The sequence below is a fragment of the Bos indicus genome, chromosome 4 (genome assembly GCF_029378745.1).
Source record: "Bos indicus isolate NIAB-ARS_2022 breed Sahiwal x Tharparkar chromosome 4, NIAB-ARS_B.indTharparkar_mat_pri_1.0, whole genome shotgun sequence".
Taxonomy (NCBI): domain Eukaryota; kingdom Metazoa; phylum Chordata; class Mammalia; order Artiodactyla; family Bovidae; genus Bos; species Bos indicus.
The window spans coordinates 107,461,902-107,485,511 of NC_091763.1; the positions used below are offsets into that span (position 1 = coordinate 107,461,902).

Below are 23,610 nucleotides of genomic sequence, written 5' to 3' on the forward strand. Positions count from 1 at the left end.
TCCCCAGAACCAGTTTTTGACTCCCGAGGGTGCAGGATCGCTGATCCAACTTCCCCATACCCCCAGACAGGCCATGGTGTCCACCATGAGACCCTGGGGTGCAGCCCCTACCCACCACCCATACACACTCTGCAACAGCTGCCATACTGTCGGTAGTGTTGATACTCTGAAGTCGCCTAGAGCAGGGGACTCGTAATTTTCTCTCTCTAGCTGTACTCTAAGCTGGTTCATGGGAGAAGAAATATCTGTGGAGAAGTGACCAAAGGCATGGACAGGTGGCCTGGAGGTTTGAAAAGTAGGGAACAAGGGAGAAGAGGGGTGATTTCCTGCTGAGTTGGTTCCTGGGCTAGAGGGGTGGTGGCCTGAGGGGAGTGGGGTTTGGGAAGAAACACCGGTGTACGCCCTCTACATCAGTTTTCCCCTTTCCTGCACTGTGAGTGAGGCTACTGTGTCAGCCCTGATCTGATAGCAATGCTGTGAATGTGGCAAGACAAGTTTTGAGAGGGAGAAATGTTCGAGTAAAGTATGATAATCAGTATTACAAAGCTATTACAAAGAGTAGAGTTAAATCCAGTTTTGATACCTAGAAGAATGTCCCAGATACATCTGAAGTAAAAATATCAAATCACTGCAATATGTAGGACACAAACCCACTTTTATATGGATAGAGAAACTAATAATAGTAATTTTAGGAGTAGTAACGATATAGTGCTTACCAGGCTCCAAGCATCATTATAAATGCTTTATATACATTATTTAATTCTGACAATAAACCACTGAGGTATGTGCTATCACTATTCCAATTTTAAAAATAGCCGAAACCAAACAACAACAACAAAAAAAAACCCAGAAAACTTGATGGCCAGAGGATTTGCTACTTGGTTAAGTCACATAAGTGGTAAGAGATCGATTAACCATTCAAACCCAGGAAGTCTAGTATTGCAGTCCATGTTCTTAAGTACCAGAAACACATAAGTCTGTTACTCGGAATTTTACTGTTGTTGCACAGTTGCTCAGTCATGTCTGACTCTTTGAGACCCCACAGACTGCAGCCCACCAGGCCTCCCTGTCCTTCACTGTATTCTAAGTTGCTCAAACTCATGTCCATCAAGTCGGTGATGCCATCCAACCATCTCACCCTCTGTTGTCCCCTTCTTCTCCTGCCCTCAATCTCTCCCAGCATTGGTGTCTTTTCCAATGACTTGGATCTTTACATCAGCTGGCCAAAGTATTGGAGCTTAAGCCTCAGCATCAGTCCTTCCAGTGAATATTCAGGATTGATTTTCTTTGGGATTGACTGGTTTGATCTCTTTGCTGACCAAGGGACTGTCAAGAGTCTTCTCCAGCACCGTAGTTCGAAAGCATCAATTCTTCGGTGCTCAGCCTACTTTATGGTCCAACTCTCACAGCCATACATGACAACTGGAAAAACCATAGCTTTGACTATCAGTTCAGTTCAGTCGCTCAGTCGTGTCTGACTCTTTGCGACCCATGAATCGCAGCACACCAGGCCTCACTGTCCATCACCAACTCCCGGAGTTCACTCAGACTCATGTCCATCGAGTCGGTCATGCCATCCAGCCACCTCATCCTCTGTCGTCCCCTTCTCCTCCTGGCCCCAATCCCTCCCAGCATCAGAGTCTTTTCCAATGAGTCAACTCTTCGCATGAGGTGGCCAAAGTATTGGAGTTTCAGCTTTAGCATCAATCCTTCCAATGAACACCCAGGACTGATCTACTTTAGAATGGACTGGTTGGATCTCCTTGCAGTCCAAGGGACTCTCAAGAGTCTTCTCCAACACCACAGTGCAAAAACATCAATTCTTCAGTGCTCAGCTTTCTTCACTGTCCAACTCTCACATCCATACATGACCACTGGAAAAACCATAGCTTTGACTAGACGTACATTTGTTGGCAAAGTAATGTCTCTGCTTTTGAATATGCTATCTAGGTTGGTCATAACTTTCCTTCCAAGGAGTAAGCGTCTTTTAATTTCATGGCTGCAATCACCATCTGCAGTGATTTTGGAGCCCGCCAAAACAAAGTCTGACACTGTTTCCACTGTTTCCCCATCTATTTCCCATGAAGTGATGGGACCAGATGCCATGATCTTCATTTTCTGAATCTTGAGCTTTAAGCCAACTTTTTCACTCTCCTCTTTCACTTTCATCAAGAAGCTCTTTAGTTCCTCTTCATTTTCTGCCATAAGGGTGGTGTCATCTGCATATCTGAGGTTATTGGTATTTCTCCCGGCAATCTTGATTCCAGCTTGTGCTTCTTTCCACCCCACATTTCTCATGATGTACTCTGCATATAAGTTAAACAAGCAGGGTGACAATATACAGCCTTGACGTCCTCCTTTTCCTGTTTGGAACCAGTCTGTTGTACCATGTCCAGTTCTAACTGTTGCTTCCTGACCTGCGTATAGGTTTTTCAAGAGGCAGGTTAGGTGGTCTGGTATTCCCATCTCTTTCAGAATTTTCCAGTTTGTTTGAGCTACACAGTCAAAGGCTTTGGCATAGTCAATAAAGCAGAAATAGATGTTTTTCTGGAAATCTCTTGCTTTTTCGATGATCCAGTGGATGCTGGCAATTTGATCTCTGGTTCCTCTGCCTTTTCTAAAACCAGCTTGAACATCTGGAAGTTCACGGTTCACGTATTGCTGAAGCCTGGCTTGGAGAATTTTGAGCATTACTTTACTACCATGTGAGATGAGTGCAATTTTGCGGTAGTTTGAGCATTCTTTGGCATTGCCTTTCCTTGGGATTGGAATGAAAACTGACCTTTTCCAGTCCTGTGGCCACTGCTGAGTTTTCCAAATTTGTTGGCCTATTGAGTGCAGCACTTTCACAGCATCATCTTTCAGGGTTTGAAATAGCTCAACTGGAATTCCATCACCTCCACTAGCTTTGTTCGTAGTGATGCTTTCTAAGGCCCACTTGACTTCACATTCCAGGATGTCTGGCTCTAGGTCAGTGATCACACCATCGTGATTATCTTGGTCATGAAGATCTTTTCTGTACAGTTCTTCTGTGTATTCTTGCCACCTCTGCTTACTATCTTCTGCTTCTGTTAGGTCCATACCATTTCTGTCCTTTATCTAGCTCATCTTTGCATGAAATATTCCCTTGGTAGCTCTAATTTTCTTGAAGAGATCTCTAGTCTTTTCCATTCTGTTGTTTTCCTCTAATTCTTTGCACTGATCACTGAGGAACGCTTTTTTTATCTCTCCTTGCTATTCTTTGGAATTCTGCATTCAGATGCTTATATCTTTCCTTTTCTCCTGTGCTTTTCACTTCTCTTCTTTTCACAGCTATTTGTAAGGCCTCCCCAGACAGCCATTTTGCTTTTTTGCATTTCTTTTTCTCGGGGATGGTCTTGATCCCTGTCTCCTGTACAATGTCACGAACCTTATTCCATAGTTCATCAGGCACCCTGTCTATCAGATCTAGTCCTTTAAATCTATTTCTCACTTCCACTGTATAATCATAAGGGATTTGATTTAGGTCATACCTGAATGGTCTAGTGGTTTTCTCTACTTTCATCAATTTAAGTCTGAATTTGACAATAAGGAGTTCATGATCTGAGCCACAGTCAGCTCCCGGTCTTGTTTTTGTTGACTGTATAGAACTTCTCCATCTTTGGCTGCAAAGAATATAATCAATCTGATTTCAGTGTTGACCATCTGGTGATGTCCATGTGTAGAAACTTCTCTTGTGTTGTTGGAAGAGGGTGTTTGCTATGACCAGTGTGTTCTCTTGGCAAAACTCTATTAGTCTTTGCCCTGCTTCATTCCGTACTCCAAGGCCAAATTTGCCTGTTACTCCAGGTGTTTTTTGACTTCCTACTTTTGCATTCCAGTCCCCTATAATGAAAAGGACATCTTTTTTGGGTGTTAGTTCTAAAAGGTCTTGTAGGTCTTCATAGAACCGTTCAACTTCAGCTTCTTCAACGTTACTGGTTGGGACATAGGTTTGGATTACTGTGATATTGAATGGTTTGCCTTGGAAATGAACAGAGATTATTTTGTTGTTTTTGAAATTGCGTTCAAGTACTGCATTTCAGACTCTTTTGTTGACCATGATGGCTACTCCATTTCTTCTAAGGGATTCCTGCCCTCAGTAGTAGATATAATGGTCATCTGAGTTAAACTCACCCATTCCAGTCCATTTTAGTTCGCTGATTCCTAGAATGTCGACGTTCACTCTTGCCATCTCCTGTTTGACCACTTCCAATTTGCCTTGATTCATGGACCTGACATTCCAGGTTCCTATGCAATATCGCTCTTTATAGCATTGGACCTTGCTTCTATCACCAGTCACATCCACAACTGGGTATTGTTTTTGCTTTGGCTCCATCCCTTCATCTTTCTGGAGTTACATCTCCACTGATCTCCAGTAGCATATTGGGCACCTACCGACCTGGGGAGTTCCTCTTTCAGTATCCTATCATTTTGCCTTTTCATACTGTTCATGGGGTTCTCAAGGCAAGAATACTGAAGTGGTTTGCCATTCTCTTCTCTAGTGGACCACATTCTGTCAGAGCTCTCCACCATGGCCCATCTGTCTTGGGTGGCCCCACATGCATGGCTTAGTTTCACTGAGTTAGACAAGGCTGTGTTCTGTGTGATCAGATTGGCTAGTTTTCTGTGATTATGGTTTCAGTGTGTCTGCCCTCTGATGCCCTCTCGCAACACCTACAGACTTACTTGGGTTTCTCATCCTGAAAATCTATGGAGGCCACATTTCAACAAGCTAACACTGACTGCATAGGAAAGGAAGAGGTGAACAGTATTCGTTCTCCTTATATAAGTCTGTTGTTGTTCAGTCACTAAGTCATGCCTGACTCTTTGCGACCCCATGGACTGTAGCACACCAGGCTCGTCTGTCCTCCACTATTTCCTGGAGGTTTTTTTAAAAAATTAATTTATCTATTTTAATTGGAGGATAATTACTTTATAATACTGTGGTGGGTTTTGCTATACATCAAAATGAATCACCCATGGGTGCACATGTGTCTCCCCATCCTGAACCCCACTCCCTGCCCCATCCCTCTGGGTTGTCCTAGAGCACTGGCTTTGTATCTCCTGGAATTTGGTCAGACTCTTGTCCATTGAATCAGTGATGCCATCCAACCATTTCTTCCTCTGCTGCCCCCTTCTTTTGCCTTCAGTCTTTCCCAGCTTCAGGGTCTTTTCCAGTGAGTCAGTTCTTTGCATCAGGTGGCCAAAGTATTGGAGCTTCAGCATCAGTCCTTCCAATGAATATTGATTTCCTTTAGAACTGAGTGGTTTAATCTCCCTGTTGTCCAAGGGATTCTCAAGAGTCTTCTCCAGCACCTCAATTTGAAAGCATCAATTCTTTACCACTCAGCCCTTTTTATGGTCCAACTCTCACATCCATACATGATTACTGGCAAAACAATAGCTTTGACTATATGGATCTTTGTCAACAAAGTGATGTCTCTGCTTTTTTAATATGCTTTCTAGGTTTGTCATAGCTTTTCTTCTGAGGAGTAAGCATCTACTTCCTTTGAATTGTTGTATGTATTACTATAATAATTAAAAATAGCATGTACATACACACTAAGTCACTTCAGTTGTGTCCAACTCTTTGCAACCCTATGGACCACAGCCCACCAGGCTCCTCTGTCCATGGGATTCTCAGGCAAGAATACTGGAGTGGGTTTCCATGTCCTCCTCCAGGGGATCTTCAAACCCAGGGATCAAACCCAAGTCTCATTATGTTTCCTGCATTGGCAGGCGGGTTCTTTACCACGAGTGCCACCTGAAAAGCCCCAGAATAGCACAGATAATACAAATTCAGTCAAGTAAACCCATTAAACAATTGAATATATAAATGATTAGATTCATCAACTGATTCTATTTCACTCATCCTAAAACATCTTTCTTCATCTCCCGATAAGTTATGCATTTGTCCACCAATAAATCTGATTTCCTCCTCTGTGGAGGTTCCTTGAACTTTGCAGCTAATTCTATCCCCGCTTTAACCAGCTAACAGTGACCCCAACGCTTGATTTTTAAACCAAACGCTTCCTTCTTGTGTTTGAATTCCTGTCTGCCCTCCTAGCTTTATGAGCACAGATGGACACAGCCTGGGGGAATCCTTATTTCTCCCGTTAAGTTCATCTTTGGTTCTCCTTATGGATCCTGCTTTCCCTGCTTTCTCCAGGCCCACTAGCTAATGAAACCCAAGGTACTTCTAAAGCAGAAGGTATCTCGGGCACAATTTGTAACTTAGGGGATAGAGCTTTATAAGTCCCTTGCCTCTACTACAAAGAGGCCCCATGGTACATGCACAGGGTTTCCTTTTAAGAGCTGTATCTGTAAGAGAGAGAAGGTAGAGGGCTAGCTTTGGATACTGTATCACACCTACATTATAGCTTGATTTTAAGTCCCCAAAGTAGAATAAGTATCTGAGGTCAGGGGACATGTTTTATATAGTTGGATTCCACCCCCAGGAATGAACAGGTACTCCATAGATGAATGACTGAATGATGGATGTGAGTATGAAGGGCAAACTTGGGATCACTTCTACAGCATATAGCTACTCTGGCCTTGAAAAATGATTCATATCACAGACACCAACTCTACAGGTCCTGGTCCATTTTTACCAGCAACCTCTTGTTTCTTTTTCTTTACATGTCTAATATCTTTTCCAGTGTCCACCATCTTCTGCTAATAGTAGCCATAATCAGGGTGGGTTCAACACCTTTCACATTCTCTTTTAGATATTACCAGTTCAATCTATTGATTTGATTTTCACTTAAAATGGTTTAATCCAAACATTTAAAAGAATATGTAATGCACATAGAGGGCTTCCCAGATGGTATTAGTAGTAAAGAATCTGCCTGCCAGTGTAGGAGATGCAGGAGACGTGGGTTTGATCCTCGGGTCAAGAAGATCCCCTGGAGAAGGGAATGGCAATCCACTCCAGTATTCTTGCCTGAAAGCCCCATGGACAGAGAAGCCTGGCGAGCTATCGTTAGAAGGGTCACAAAGAGTCTGACACCACTGAACACACACACACTAATGCACATGTTAGAATACGATGTTAAAATAATCATAGAACAATACACAAAATTAAACTTCCATATACCAATCACCTAGCCTAAAAGACAGACCGTTATTAATATCTTTCAAGGCACTCTTGTGGCCTTCCAGAATCAATTCCTTCCCCATCTCCATAAATGTAGGCATTCAAGACTTTGCTTTTTCTATTCTTCCAGTTCAACCTTAATGCAATCTTTTCTTAATCCCCAAGTTCCCTCCGGGGGCTCTCGTCTTTCTCTCACTCATATTTGCCCACTTTTCTCACTCGGTAATTCCCAGGAAAATCGAGTAATGGAAGAGTATGGGCCCAGGAATGAGACCTGAGTTTTTTGTTTTTAAATCTACCTGCCGCTTCTTACTATTGATCAGCCTGCTTTCCAAGGTGTCTATCACATGGACAGTGTGGGAGAGGTCAGTCAGCTCTGCGGCGGCTGTCAGCACTAAAGTTCTGGTGTGGGATCCCTCTCCCACTTTCCCCTTCCAGGCTCTAGGTCGGCCAGATTTTCTTCCCTAGGCCCGGAGCCAGTCAGCAAAGAGCATGTCGGTGACGTCAGAGGAGTGGAGAGGGGGTTGAGACGGGGGAAGCAGGGGGCGGAGGGGTGAGGGGAGGGGAGACCACGGAAAGCTCGCGTGCATTGGCATGGAATTCTCAGGCCTGAGGGCAGGGAGCTTAGGGTGGGCTGGAGGGACACAGATCATCCGCCCCTGTTAGACACACACACACACACACACACACACACACACCCCAACCAGTCTCGGGGGAGGGAGGGGAAGGGGCAATGAGAGTGGGCGAGGGATCTCAGACCCAGAGACGGTGTTTGCAAAGATCAAAGGGCAGGAGGACAGAAGTGATGTTCCATCCCCAGCTCCCGGTGTGTTCCCGAGCAAGCCCTGCCACCACCCAGGGGCTACGGCAGGCTCAGCCGATAAAGCTGCGGATGAGAGGCTGTTTGTTTCTCTTAGGCCAGGCCTGCGCGTAACTCGACCACACAAAGCAATTAAACAAACATCAGATGTCAGAACCCGGAGAGAAGCAATGCGGCAGGAGGGACGCAGAGCCCGAGAGCCGAAAACAATCACAGGAAGGGGGACGCAACAGCGAGGGGGTCCGCCCCTCTTTTTAGGTACCCGCAACCTTGTCCCCCGCCGGGCCCGCGCCTCTCGGCCTCCGGCGCCTGCCTCCCCCTACCGATCTCAGCGCACGGCCACCCGCCCCTGGTCCGGCCTGCGAGGTGTTAGGAGAGGGCCACTCACCAGGTCGCCCCTGCAGCTTCCACGGAGGCAGCTGGAGCAAGCAAGGATGCGTGCACAGAGGGGCCCTTGGTTCTGCGGGGAAGGCACGTCCTCGCAAACAGCTCTGGGCGAGCGAGCTGGGCGGAGCCCGAGGGGGAGAAGGGGAGGGGCTCCCGACCAGTCTCCTCCCCGCCGCCCACCCCCCCCAACCCGCTTCCTCCTGGGCGGGGCCGCGAGCCCTAGGGGCGACGCTTGGCAGGGGACAGCACTTCTTTGTGTCGCCGGCCCAGTGGGCTTGGCATTGCGGTGGCTCCCATCCGGACAGTGGGGGTGGCCGTTTTAATAAAGACATATACTTCTCTGACTATTCATTAGTAGAGGAAAAGGCTGAACAAACCATAGGATACAGCCTACAGAATATTATTCAATGCTTATGAAAAGCTTAGATCTCCAATTCGTAGGAGGAAAGTACTGGACGCATTGCCTAGGGAAAAATAAAAGTGGTAGAAATTGTTCAATAGGCTCTCGTTTTTATAATAAAAAGCAGTCTTGCGTATATTTGTATTATGGTGCGTGAAAGGACAGATTCATCTCTCCCTGCTAATATTGTTTAATCTGAGGAATATCGAAGAGCAATTTTTACATACTTCTGCATCATATGCACGGTTATGTGTTACTTTTGTAAATTAAAAATAAGAATATATTATATGTCAAGCTACCAAAATTGGCTGAAATTTATTGTGTACCTTTCAAATCCTCTCTCTTTCTTGAAGTCCTTTCTGATGACCAGCTGACAGTTGCTTGTCCCTTCTCAGAACTGCAAGTTCCTACTTTGTGTGGTGACTTCGCCGAGCTCAGGTGGTACTATACAATGGTTAGGAATTCAGACTGTCACCAGATGATCCGGAATCCATCTTAGTGCTATAGTTTACGGGCTGGGTGACTTTGCACAAGTTACTTAATTCTCTGTGCCTCAGTGTCATGACCTATAAAATGGGGATGATAAAATTGGTACCTATGTTACAGTCCAAGGCTTAAATCTGTGAGTGAATACCAGAAAGTTCTTAGATCAATGTCTGGCAAACAGTAAGACTATGAATGCTTGTTAAATAAAATAAATACTCTGGTCATCCTAACATTTGATAGCATACAATGTTTCAGGAAAATGCATACCTTTTAACCTTGAGTAAGATTTTGGTCCAAATCCAAGTCATTTTTTCTCTCCCCATCTCCCTTCAACCCCCTTTTCCTAAATTGAATTGTATGAACAATATTCAATAGGATCATGTATGTTAGGTGAGCTCACTGGCAGGATTTACATAGAGGTAACACCAGAAATCAAGGGATCACAAATTCAGGATCCTGCTCAGTGGAGGGGTGATGGCAAGGAAGTCTTTTACCTTCTCCAGGGGCCAGGGTTCTCAGCTAAACAGGGAGGGTGGCTGACTTGTTTGCTAAGACCGTTTTGGGTCTGAAATACCAAGATTAGTAGCACCAATATAAAACCCCCAAACACCGAGTTTCATAAAAAATGTAAAATTCAAAACAAGAATGCATATATTACTTACATACAAATAAATAATAGAAGGACAAAACTATACATGGGAGGGATACAACCTAACTTACCTCTGAGGATGGCGGTGTGAGAGTTGGTGGGGAAAAGGCTTTAAACCTCATATTGTTTCTTAAAAAGAGATACACAGAGGGAACGAGGGATTGACGTTGAGAGGGAAAGAGGGAGCTGAAGGAAAGGTGATCTGATAAATCTGCTGTGCTGTTTTCTGTGCTTATCTGTTGTTTTGAGAGTCTATTATGAAAAATGTTTGGAAAGGGCAAGGATGCATTAGACTCTCGATGGCTACCTTCCTGGACGAGAAATACAGCACTAAAGAAATAAGGGCCAGAATAGTAGGAGGAAAAAAACAAAAGCCAGAAACAGACATGCGGAAACCTCAGGGAATCCTCTTTGAAAGATGTCTGGCTTATTAGGCCCAAGTGGTCTCAGGCCGAACACCCGATCGCTTTCTTAGCCCCGCTGGACTCACTGTCCCACGCCCCCGGCCGCTTCCCTTTCCCAGCCCAGCCCAGCCGCAGGGACCTCCGTCTGTGCTCCGTGGCCAGAAACTTTATCTGTACAAGACTCACCCGTTGTCCAGCAATATCCACACCCGCTACTTCAGAGGGGGAGGGGGCGCCTCTGCAGAGGTGTGACACGAAGAGGGGGCACACAGTCCAGGATTTGATAACTGGGGGAGACGGCGGTGGAACCTGCGGGTGAAGGTGGGCCGCAGTGGGAATGGGGGAGGGAGAAGGAGGCCGTCCCGGTAGCTGATTGGTGGACGCAACGGTTGGGGCGGAGCCTGGCCGACATCCCCCCGCCCCTCAAACCGCAGAGGCCCCGCTTTGTGTGTTTCTGCGCGAAGATGCCGCCGCTGATCCAGGATGGAGACCCTTGCCCCAGTCCTGGCAGGGAGGCAGGGCAATTTGTCAAAAAAGAAATCCATGAGACTGTTTACCAGCCAGCGAGTTGGTTAATAAATAATGATAGATCTTTATATAAAATAATAAAGCTGTTTCAGTGAAACATTAATGATCCTACTTTAGTATGTTTCTGTTTTTCTAACAGGAAAAATAAGGATATATTTGGCTACCTTAGAAAGTGGGAAGGGTTGACCGGTAGTTTTTTTTCCTCTGCTGCTGCTGCTAAGTCTCTTCAGTCGTGTCCGACTCTGTGCGACCCCAGAGACGGCAGCCCACCAGGCTCCCCCGTCCGTGGGATTCTTCAGGCAAGAACACCGGAGTGGGTTGCCATTTCCTTCTCCAATGAATGAAAGTGAAAAGTGAAAGTGAAGTCGCTCAGTCGTGTCCAACCCTCAGCGACCCCATGGACTGCAGCCCACCAGGCTCCTCCATCCATGGGATTTTCCAGGCAAGAGTACTGGAGTGGGGTGCCATTTTTTCCTCTAGAAATTTTATATTTTTTAAACGTTAAAAAAATACTTTGAAGTAAAAAAAATAAGACTGTTTAGTAAAACCACTCAACGTATATATCCAGCAGAAATGCATAAATATGCCACCAAAAGACATGTACTAGAATGTTCAAAGTAGCACCATACCATCCTGGAAGCTACCCAAAACCTACCCTTCCCTGCTTTCTCACGCCTACCGCCAGCCTGTCACTATCTTCTATTATAAGAGTCTTAAATATGTTTTCAGACCAACAAATATTGAGAATTTATCATCAAAAGGTCTGCTTTAAAAGAAATCCTAAAGGATATATCTCAAGAAGTGATAAAATAATCTTAGCTAAATAATCTGAGATGTTAAGACAAAATGATGAGAGACTTTCTGTTCTATCATTGAGAAAATTCCTTGTTTTGGAACAACCCTTCCATTAAAAACAGCAATAAAAGTTGGGTAAAATATAGGAAACAAGGGAAGACTTTGAAGAGCAAACAATATAAACAGAACTTGAGACGCTACAATCCTGAAGCAAGGAAAACACAGGATATGAACTGTATACTTGCTATGGCTTTTTTTTTTTAGAGCATTTTCCAGTTCACAATGCAGGATAATTGAGGCCAAGCAGGAAGTGTCAGTCTTACTGGTTCAAGATTACCAAATGAACTGGAACTCAAAAGGTAAAATTTCAGACAAGAAGAAATCTCAGAGATGTAAATCTAAAAATCTATGTACAAATTTCCCTAAGTCACTGACTGATTTCTAAGCTATGCATGCACAGGGAGAGACCCAAAAAACTTGCAGAAAATAGTGGCTAAAATGCCAATCAACTGAGCAGTCATTTCAGTAGTTCTAGTCTTATGGAAATCTGGAGATCAAGCCCCATCAAAGTGATTCTTACCAACACTCTGCTTTCAGTTAAGAGGTGAGAAAAAGCAAGGCATATGATTAAGAATAATGCATAAGACGTAAGGTCTATGCTCTTGGGTAGAAGAAAAATCTGAAATGGATCAGTTCTAAGAAAGCATAAACTAACCTTTGATACTATCAAAGTAATCTTCTGTTACTTTATCTGTCTCCCACCTCAAAAAAATAAAATAAAATCCTCTTTGGAAAAAAATAACATCAACTAGAACTTCCTGATTTTTCATTCGTGATGTCTGTGTCTAATCAAAAATTTAGAAGGAGGCTAAAAATAAGGATGAATTGTAAAGAACTCAAGAGAAACAACAAAACATAGAAACAGACTTACAAGTGGTTTAGGCATTTGAGTTCTTAGACAGGAACTGAATTTAAAATAACTGTGATTAATGGAATGTGTTCAAAAATAAGAGAAACAGGCTGGAGAATTCCAGTATAGAATTAAAACTGATAAAATGTTAAAATAGAAATTTTAGAAATAAAAATAATCATTGAAATCAGGAATTCAAATACACATGACCAAAGAATTGGTGAACTGCAACAGGAATCAGTAGAAACTATTCAAAAATAACACACAGAGGAAAGAAAGGATGATGCATAAGGAGATGAAAAGATATAGAAAGAATATAATAAGAATTATGAGACAAAGTAAAAGGTGATGACGTGTAATTAGGCTCCCCGAAGAAAAGGAGATAGAATGAAACAGAAGCAATATACTGATGATTAATGACGGAAAGTTCCCCAAAGGGCTGAAAAACATCAAAACTCAGATTGAGAAAACTCTCCTCATTCCATAAGCAGAATAAATAAAGAGAAAACGACACCTAGGCAGATTATAATCAAATGCTAAAAACCAATCTTAGAGAGGAAATCTGTAAGTTAGTGAGAAATAAAGGATGATTTCCATTTAGAGGAACAATAATGCATATGGCTTTTCAAATGAAATGATAGAAACCCAGAACACAGTGGTATTGCTTTAAAAAACGAAAAAAGGTAATCTGCCAACCTAAAACTCCATGCATAGCAAAGATATCCCTCAAAAAGTGAAGGCAAAATAAAGACAATTTTAGATAAACAAAAGCTGAGAGAATTTGCTAGCAATACAATATAAAAAGCAGTTCTTCAAGATTAAGAAAAATGACCCCAGATGGAAGTACATAACAATAGAAAGGAATCAAGAATCCTGGAAAGAGTAAATACATAGGCAAATGTAAGTCAATATTGACTATTTAAATAAACAAAAGCATTTTATGGGATATAAAAGCATAAAAATATACAATAACAGTAGCACAGCTGCAAGATACACTGGAATTTGTGCGTTGAGCCTTATACATACCCTGATACCAAAGTCAGACAAGACTACAAGAAAGGAATATTACAGGCCAACATCCTTGATGAATATAGATGTAAAAATCCTCGATAAAACATTACCATAGTGAATCCAACAGTACATTAAAAAAATCATACACCATCATCAGTCAGGATTTACTAGAGGTATGCAAGGATTTTTCAATATCTGGAAATCATTTCAACTAACAAAATGAAATATAAAATCATCTCAGCAGATGCAGAAAGAGCATTTGACTTTGTCACCCAGGCGGAGGGTGACAACCCTCCTTGACAAAAATTGTGAACCAACTGGATATAGAAGGAATATACATCGACATAATAAAAGCCATATATAACAAGCCTATAGTTATCATACTCAAGAGTAAAAGATTGAAAGTTTCTCCTCCAGGATCAGGGACAAGATAAGGGGTCCCTCATTTTTTTTCCCAATATAGTACTCGAAGTTCTAGCCAGAGAAACAAGGTAAGAAAAACATATGCCATCCAAAATGGAAAGAAGCTAAATTATTTTTATCTATAGATATGTCTGTTTGCAGATGACTAAATTCATTTATTAAGCTTTTCTATATATAAATTTGCAATCAGAGACAATCCAGCATTATTAATTCTTCCAATCCATAAACAGAATATCTTTTTATCTGTGTCTTCAATTACTTTCATCAGCATTTTATAGTTTTCATTGTAGAGATCTTTTACCTTCTTGGTTAAACTGTTGTTGTTGGGTGTGTGCTCAATCATGTCTGACTCTGTGAGACCCCATGGACTGTAGCCCACCAAGCTCCTCTATCCATGGAATTTTCCAAGCAAGAATATTGAACTGGGTTGTCATTTCCTACTCCAAGGGATCTTCCCTACCCAGGGATCGAACTTGTATCTCCTGCATCTCCTGCATTGGCAGGCAGATTCTTTACCACGGGGCCACCTACTTGCCTTTGGTTAAAGTGGTTCCCAAATATTTACTGATTTGATGCTATTATAAATGGGATTCTTTTTAAAATTTCCCTTTCAGGAAATTGCTAAATTGCTGTTAATGCAGAGAAACACAACCGATTTTTCTAAGTTGATTTTGTATCCTGTAACCATATAGTCAACTGACCTTCAACAAATGTGCAAAGCACACACGGTGTAGAAAAGATAGTCTCTTCAATAAACGGTGTTGGAATAATTGGATATTCACATGCAGAAAAACAAAGTTGAATGCTTCCCTCATACCAAATACAAAAAGCAACTCGAAATGCATTACAAACTCAAACATGAGATCCCAAACTGTAAAGTTACTAGAAGAAAACATAGGAAAAAGCTTAACACTGGGCTGCACAATAAATTTTTGGATATGACCCCAAAAGCACAGGAAATAAAAGCAAAAGTAAACAAGTGGGACTATGTCAAACTAAAAAGTGTCTGTACAGGGTGGGAAGCAACAGAGTAGAGGGACAACCAACAGAACAGGAGACAATATTTGCAAACCATATATCCAATAAGGAGTTAATGATATCCAGAATACATACGCAATTCAAACAGTTCAGTGCCAGGAAGATAAGTAGTTCAATGAAAAATAAACGAAGGACCTGAATAGACATTTCTCAAAAGAAGATATACAAATGGCCAACAGATATATGGAAAAGTACTCAAATCCACTAATCATCGTGGAGGTATAACGCTAAACCACAAGATACCACTTCACACCTGTAAGAAGCGTTACTATCAGAAAGACAAGAGATGACAAGGGTTGGTGTGGGTAAGCAGGAAGGGGACAGCTTGTGCACTGCTGGTGTGAGTGTAATTGGTTCAGTAATTGTGGAAAACAGCATAGAGACTTGTCAAAAAATTAAAAATAGAACTACCATCTTATTAACAAGCCTAGTTCTGGGTGTATATTCAAAGGAAAATAAAACCAGTATCTGGAAATAATATCCACACTGCCACATTCATTGCAGCTTTATTCACAGTAGCCAAGATATGGAAACAACTTTATTCATTAATCCATCTGATAAGTGTCTATCACATGGATTAATGGATAGAGAAACTGTGGTATATATACACAATGGAATTAATTTAGCTATTTTAAAAAAGGAAATCTTGCTATCTGTGACAAATGGATGAACCTTGAAGGCATTTTGTTAAATTTTGAAATAATGCAGGCACAGAATGACAAATACTGTACCAACTTCATTTACATGTGGAATATAAAACAGTTGAACTTACAGAAAAGCAGAGAGTAGCATGGTGATTACTAGGAGCTGGGGAGAGGTTGGAAATGAGGAAATATTGATTAAAGATTGCAAAATTTCAGATATTCCGGTTGAGTAAGTTCTGGAGATCAAATGTATAGCACAATGACTATTAATTAACAATATTGTATAACATAGTTGAAATTTGCTAAGACAGTAGATCTTAATTGTTCTCACCAAAAGAAAATGGTAAACTATATTAGCACTGTTGCTGGGAATGTAAATTGGTATAGCCACTACTGAGAGCAGTATGGTGGTTCCTTAAAAAAGCTAAAATAGAGCTAACATATGATCCAGCAATCACACTCCTGGGCATATATCCAGAGAAAACCATGGTTTGACAGGATACAGGCACCCCTGTGTTCATTGCAGTGCTTTTTACAATCAAGGGTTCCATTTTCTCCACACTTTCTCCACCATTTATTGTTTGTGGACTTTTTGATTATGGCCATTCTGAATGGTGTTAGGTGCTATCTCATAGTATCTTTGATTTGCATTTCTCTAATAATTAGTGATGTTGAGCTTCTTTTCATGTGCCTGTTGGTCATCTGTATGTCTTCTTTGGAGAAACATCTATTTAGATATTCTGTCCATTTTTTGAATAGATTGTTTTTTTTATATTAAGCTGAATGAGCTGTTTGTGTTTTGGAAAGTAATCCCTTGTCGGTAGCATGTTTTGCAAATATTTTCTCTCATTCTGTGGGTTTGTTTTTCATTCTATTTATGGTTTCCTATGTTGTGCAAGAACTTTTGATAAACAGATCTACAATGAGAAATTTTAAAATTCACCATAGCAGTGAAAGATTTTAATGTATCTGTTTTTGTAATTGATAATTCAGGCAGATAAAAAATTGGTGAAGGTATGGCACATATGGATTGCATAATTAAAACACTTGTTTTAAAGGAATATATAAGACATTATATAATTAGAGGCCACACATTATTTTCAAGCAAATAAAACTGACAATTTGCTAGGTTATAAAGCTAACTTCAATAGTCCAAAGGAATTGGTATCATAATTCTCTGAATTAATTATAAATTAGCTAGACAACATTTACTAGAAGATGATAAAATATTCTTTCTGAAGAGATTGTAAACTAAAATACACATTTTAAAAAATGCATGGCTCAAACAAGAAGCCATAATGGAAATGATAAATATTTAAAGCATGATAGCAAAATATTCATATCAAATCTTGTGAGATATAGCTAAACAGCAGTGACACAAATTTATAGCCTGAAGAGCTTATGTAAGAACAACAGCTCAAAATTAACGAGCTAAGCATACACCTTAAAAGCTCAGAAAAGACATAACAGAGAAATTAAAAGAAAGCAGGAAGAAGTAATAAAATAGATAATAATTAAGAGAACAGACAGGGTTTTTTTTTGTATGTGTATGTGAACAGATGTATGTGTATGTGAACAAAGTATTCCAAGTTCTGGCAAAATTAATCAAACCAAAAAGAGAAAGGAAATATATAAAATCTGTTGCATTAATTTTGGTTAAATATTTTGGAAAATACAATTCATGAAAACTGACTCCATAAGAAAACCTAAATAGTCCTATAATCCTTCAAGTAATTGGATGAACAAGTTTAATGACCTCTGACAAACTAAATTCCAAACCTTGAGTGTTTTGCTGGTGATTTGAAGCAATATTTGACCAGATAATTCCAATCTTGCACAAATTCTCCCAGAAAACAGCAACAGTGAGAATACTACTCATCTTATTTTATGAAAAGATATTGACAACAGGTAAGGTTAGTACCATAAAGAATATTTACAGGCTAATCTCAATTTCCACATATAGATGCGAATATCTAATGTTTATCATTATATCTACATATAAAAGTTATCACATATTTAGCATAGTTTATTCCAGGAATGTAAAGTTGATTTAATATTAAAAATTGAATACTGAACCTCACCAAAATAACATACTTAGAGAAAAAATTAATATGAGAAAATCAATACCCATAGTAGAAGCATTCAACAAAACATTTTACTCACAATAAAAATGCTTACCAAAAGAAGAACTGAACTTTCTTATCATTGGACAAAGCATTTACAAAATAACCATCCTGAATGCAATATTTAAGGCTGATACAGTGACATCTTTTACTTTATTATCTTAAGGATAAAACAAGATGCCCCTCCCTACTTTTATTTAACATTACACTGGAAGTCTTAGCCAATGTAATAGGACAAGAAAAAGGAACTGAAAGTGTAAGGATTAGAAAAGAAAAAACAAAACTGTTATTATTTTCAGAACATATGACTGCTTTTGTAGCAAATGTGATGCTATAGGTAAATTCAGAATTATTAATGCAGGTTATCATGTTTGATACATAAACAACATATAAAAGGCAATTGGATTTCTATACACCAGAAACAAACAATGGGCTACAAAATATAATCTTTATAAAGCAAAATATTTATAATAGCAGTGAGAATATAATGTACTTAGAAATAAAGTTAACAGAAGTGAGCAAAAGGGAACAATGAAAAATATTAAAAAACATACAAAACACTAAAAAAAAATAGTGATAAGCTAAATAAATGGCATTATATACCAAGTTCATAGATGGAAAACTTCACCTTGAAGAGGCCATTTCTCCCCAAATTGATACATAGAATTAATGCAATATCAATAAAAATTCAAACTCCTTGCTTGTTTCCTGTTTTGAAGAACATGACAAGTTTGTTTAAATATTTATATGGAAGGTCAAAGCTCCAATAATTGATTTTTAAAAAATTCCTTGAACCAGAAGAAGGATGTAGGAAAATATTTCCTACCAGATTTAAAGATTTATTATAAGACTACTGTAGTTAAAAGCAATTTTGTATTGGTAGTTAGACAAATAGATAAAGAACGAGAGTAGGCAGTTTAAAAGAAACTCATGCATATATGAAAAACGTGATTCATATAGATCACTGGTGCTGGGACAGTTGATTGTTCATATGGAGTAAATAGTATAACAAGAAACTTTCAGGTGGATTAGGACATTACCAAATTCAAAACTTTAAAAGTTTTTGGAGAAAAGTAAAGTAAAATTGAAATTAAAATTCAAATTTAATTCACTGGCAGAGATAGAAAGACATACAAAGAAAGAAAAGCTAAGCACCAACTAAAAGCAGATATTTGCAGCATGTACAGTTAACTAGGTATTGATTAACATCCAGATTGTATAAAGAAAGCATTCCAATAAGACAATAAGAAAAACAACCCTATATGAAAATGAATAAAAGGCAGGAAGCAGAATTTCCCAGAGAGAAAGCACAATAGCTCATCATTATATAAAAATATGGTCAGTTTCATTAGTTATCAGAGAAATGCTAATTAAAATAAAAATAGAATGCTATTTCATGCCTATTAAACTGGCTAAAAATGAAATTTGATAATGCCAAATTGTGACAAATATGTGTAAATAGAGGAACTCTCATCTGTTGCTGGAGAGTGCAAGCTGGCCTAACACTTTGGAAACAGTTTATCAATCACCTAATAAAGTTGAATATAAAGAAATCTTATAACCTAGTAGTATAACCTAAGTGTACACTCTAGGGAACAAGAGTGAACCAGAAGGCACGTACAAGATAGTTAGAGGGCATTATTTATTAATATCCCTTGTAGTGTATGTGTGTGTGTATATGTTAGTCTCTCAATTGTGTCCCACTCTTTGTGACCCCATGGACAGTAGCCCACCAGGCTCTTCTGTCCATAGGGTTTCCCAGGTAAGAATACTAGAGTGGGTTGCCATTTCTTTCTCTAGGGATCTTCTCGACCCAGGGATTGAGCCCCAATCTCCTGCATTGAAGGTAGATGCTTTACTCTCTGAGCCACTATGGAAAATGAGACCTAACAATCCCTGCCTCCAGATATTCATGAGGTCTTGTGTAACCTTCTCACTTTGAGTTTGGGCTGGAACTAGTGACTCACTTCCAATAAAAAGAAGATGGCAAAAATGATGGTATGTCACTTTTGAATTTAGATTACAAATAGACTCTGTCTTGTCTTTGTGTCTGGAAGCTTCACACTGGTGGAAGCAAACTGCCATGGTATGACCAGGTCTTATGCAGAGGCCCATGTGGCAAAGGACTGATGTGTCCAACCAAAGCCAGTGAGGCCAAGAGGTCTGCCAACACTCATATTAGGTGAGCTTGAAGGGGATTTCCTTCAGCCAGCTTTGAGATGACTATAGCCCCAGCCAACATCTTGCTTATAGCCAGTGAGACAGTGAGTCATACTCCCAGCATAGCTCCTCCTGAATTCTTGACCCATTGAAACTGTGAGATATAGCATTTCTGTTTGTTTTGCTGTTTTAAGCTGCTAAGTGTTGGTGTAATTTGTTATATAGCAATAGATAGTTATTAATAATACAAATCCCAAATGAGCAATAGCCAATAAATGTAGAATGGATAAAGTATGTTGCTGTTCAATGCCAAGTTGTGTCCAACTCTTTGCAACCCCATGGACTGTAGCATGCCAGGCTTCCCTGTCCTTCGCTATCTCCCAGACTTTGCTCAAATTCATGTCCATTGAGCTGGTGATGCTACTCAAACTATAAGCAGTGAAAATGAAGAAATCATCACCAGGGGTGAACCTCAAAAACCCAAGAATACACATAGTATAATGCCATTAATATGAAAGTAAAAAATAGGGAAAGCCAACACATACATATGATTTTGGAATATATTAGACACTTCCCTTGTGGCTCAGCAGTAAAGATCTGCCTGTCAATGCAGGAGAAGTGGGTTTGATCCTTGAGTTGGGAAGATCCCATGGAGAAGGAAATGGCAACCCACTCCAGTCTTCTTGCCTGGGAAATCCCATGAACAGAAGAGCCTGGTGGGGTACAGGCCATGCAAAAAAGAGTCGGATACAACTTAAGCGACTAAAAAACAATCAAGGAAAGCAAGGACATGATTAATACAAAAGTCAGGATAGATATTATATCTCAGAGAAGAGAGAAGGATGGGCATGACTGAGGATACAGAGGAGCTTCTAAGCTATGTTCTATTTCTTGACCTAGGAGAAGGTCAGGCATTCACTTTGTATGTTTTATATATCTTTTATTTGGAGAAGGAAATGGCAACCCACTCCAGTATTCTTGCCTGGAGAATCCCATGGAAAGAAGAACTTGAAGGGCTATAGTCCATGGGGTCGCAAAGAGCTGGGCATGACTGAAGCGACTTAGCATGTAAGCACATCTTTTATTAATGTTTACAAAAATCAAACCAAAGAAAAAAAGAAAGCAAAGTATTGAAGTGAAGTCATAATTCACAAATAAATATTTTGAGGAATGGAAGGATGGATGGGTGGTTGGTCAGCTAGACAGATTCATTCTGCCCTTTTAAGTCTAGTTGGGACTGGGACTTCTTCCAAGAAGTTTCCAAGATTATCTGATTCGTAAATCTTTTTTTCCTATACAAAAGGCCTCGCCATTGCAGGATGAGCCAACTCAGTGGCCAGCTGGGGGATGTTTACCTGGGAACTGCTGAATTCAGCACTGACTGCCTCAGGCCCAACGCATTGCAGGCGAAGCTGTCCACCCGGTTCCCCGCACCCACTCTCTCGCCCCTCGCCCTTTCCTCCTTTGCCGCAGACACACTCAGCTCCGGATGGCGCCTGGAGCACTTGAGGGAGGAGAGGACTTTCACCTTGGGTTTCTGCAGAAGCCAGCTACCCCCAAAGAATTCAAGAGCAAGTCCCCAGGAGGCGAAATGCATCGCCTCCAAGGTTCCTTTCGGTTCAGATCTCCATGGCTCCTTGCGGGAGCGCAAAAAAAGCACAAGAAAATCAGGGGGTCCCTTATCCCCAGACAAGCAAGGGTGAATAACAATGCACCAAGAAGGGGACTGAGATGGAGCCGTTGGGATTCACCATGGAAGGGGCCGAGAGGTAAACAGCAAGCAACTCCCGGTGGACTCGTCCGCTGCCCTCCCCTCGAAGACTGCAGAAGCCCCGTGGCAGTCCCCACGCCTCCCGGACCCCACACAAACGCACGTCCCGGGCATCCCCCCACGACGCCCGTCTCCCCGCGCGGCCACCCGCGCTGTGGCCTGTGTCACCGCCAGGCCTCTCTTGTCCAGAACCCATCGTGGGCCCACACTCACCCTTAGCCCCGTTATTCCCTGCAGCGCGGGTTGGGGGCAGAGGGCACCGGCTAGGAGGGGGCGGCCGCAGTTCCCAGGGGGCAAGAGCGCCTCAGGCGAAAAGGGACTGGGCGGCTGACCGAGTCCAGGGACGTGGAAAGGACAGGGCGGGACGCAAAGGAGGCTGTCCCGGGAGCTGATTGGCGGCCGCGGCCGTGGGGGCGGAGCCTGGCCCACCGCCCCGAATCGCAGAGGTCCCGCTTTGTGTCAGTTTCTGCAGGAAGATGCAGCCTCACATCCAGGATAGAGACCCCCGCCCCCGCCCTGGGAGTGCAGCAGGGCAATTTGCTGTAAATCCGTCAGACTATGAACTAGTGAGAGGTTGAAAATGATAATGCATTATCATAAAGTATAATGCACAATTATTTCCAAGGGCAAGTTAAGTCTATGAGTCCTAGGCATATTTTTAATTAAAAGAATAAAGTTGCCTTAAAATGGAGGGTATAGTTACATTCTTCCATAAGAAGAAATCAATCTCACTTTGCTTTTATGGAGAGAAGGGATAAGAATGAGGAAGTTGACTATTGATACTTATCTTCATAACCACTGAATAGTTTTAAAATGTCACGAGTTGTCTTATAAAGCAAATAAAAGGGAAGGTATGAAAAATTTTTGCTAACCAACGGATAGGTGACAGATACTGGGCATGAGGCAGAGAAAGAAAGACATGGCTGTTGAAAACCTGGACTCTGAAGTGCCTGCCTCATCTTCTACTTACTAGCCTGGTGTGCATTCCATTCCTATGGCTGCCCTAACAAGTGACCACAAACTCAGTGCCTTGAAACAACACGTTTGTTATCTTGTAGCTCTGTAGGTCAGAAGTCCAGAGAGAGAGCGAGCGTCTCGCGAGGTACATCAAGGTGTAGGCAGGGCTCATTGTTCCTTCCGTAGCCTCTAGCGGACTATGCATTTCCTTGCCTTTTCCAGTTTTGAGAGGCTGCCCAAATTCTTTGGCTTGGGGCCCTTGCTCCATCAGGCAACAATCTTATCCCTTGGACCTCTGTTTCTGTCGTCACATCCTGTTCTCTGCTTCTCCTCTTCTATTTATTTCTGAGCAAGTTTGACCTGTTAGTTCCTTTGTGCCCTGGATCCAAAAGGTCTCCCTCAATTCTAAATTCTACTGCCTTTTTTATGCTCATTTCCCTTCGGTCTTTCTGTTCATCTCCTCCTTTTTGCATTGTTCATCTTTGTCCCCCAGATAATTTTTTTTTATGTAGGTAGAACATGTTATCAAAACACTTGCCTTGTTCTCTTCCACTCAAAAGTCTGCTGCTACTCGGAGCTCAGAGTTGTTGACATACACGTGACATATGTGAGAAAGGACTTCCTAAACTCCTAGGGGCGGTCAGTACAAGATCTCAGTCCGCCAGAGCTCCCCTCGCCCTCCTTTCCTCCCCAGGCCCAGAGCCAGTCAGCAAAGGGTATGCTGGTGACGTCAGAGGAAGAGGGGTGAGGGGCAGCAGCAGGGGGAGGAGAGGAGCTGAGCAGAACAGCCGGGTCCCCGTTGGCCAGGAATTTGCTGGCTGAAGTCTGTGTAGTCTGCTTGTGTTTTTGCAAGCTGGAGGAGGTTCACAGGCTTCCCTGGCTGTTTCCTGCCAGCCCCCAACACACACACACACACACACACACACACACACACACACACACACACCCCTAAAGCCTGGAGGGCCAGTGATCTTGGCCTCAGGAATT

At 41.6% G+C, this 23,610-nt stretch overlaps 1 protein-coding gene across 4 annotated transcripts in view; it reads right to left on the reverse strand.

Moving 5' to 3' along the window:
* Positions 1 to 22,026, reverse strand: part of TCAF1 (TRPM8 channel associated factor 1) — a 51,326-nt gene extending 29,300 nt beyond the window's left edge. For 2 of the 4 annotated variants that reach the window (XM_019959234.2, XM_019959237.2), the window contains exon 1: positions 8,326 to 8,465. The gene's annotated coding sequence lies outside the window, so the exon portion shown is untranslated. Of the gene's footprint in view, positions 1 to 8,325; positions 8,466 to 10,449; positions 10,573 to 21,879 lie in introns of those variants that run through there. The other 2 variants (XM_019959236.2, XM_019959235.2) reach the window with 2 other exon arrangements.
* Between the last annotated feature and the right edge of the window lie 1,584 nt (positions 22,027 to 23,610).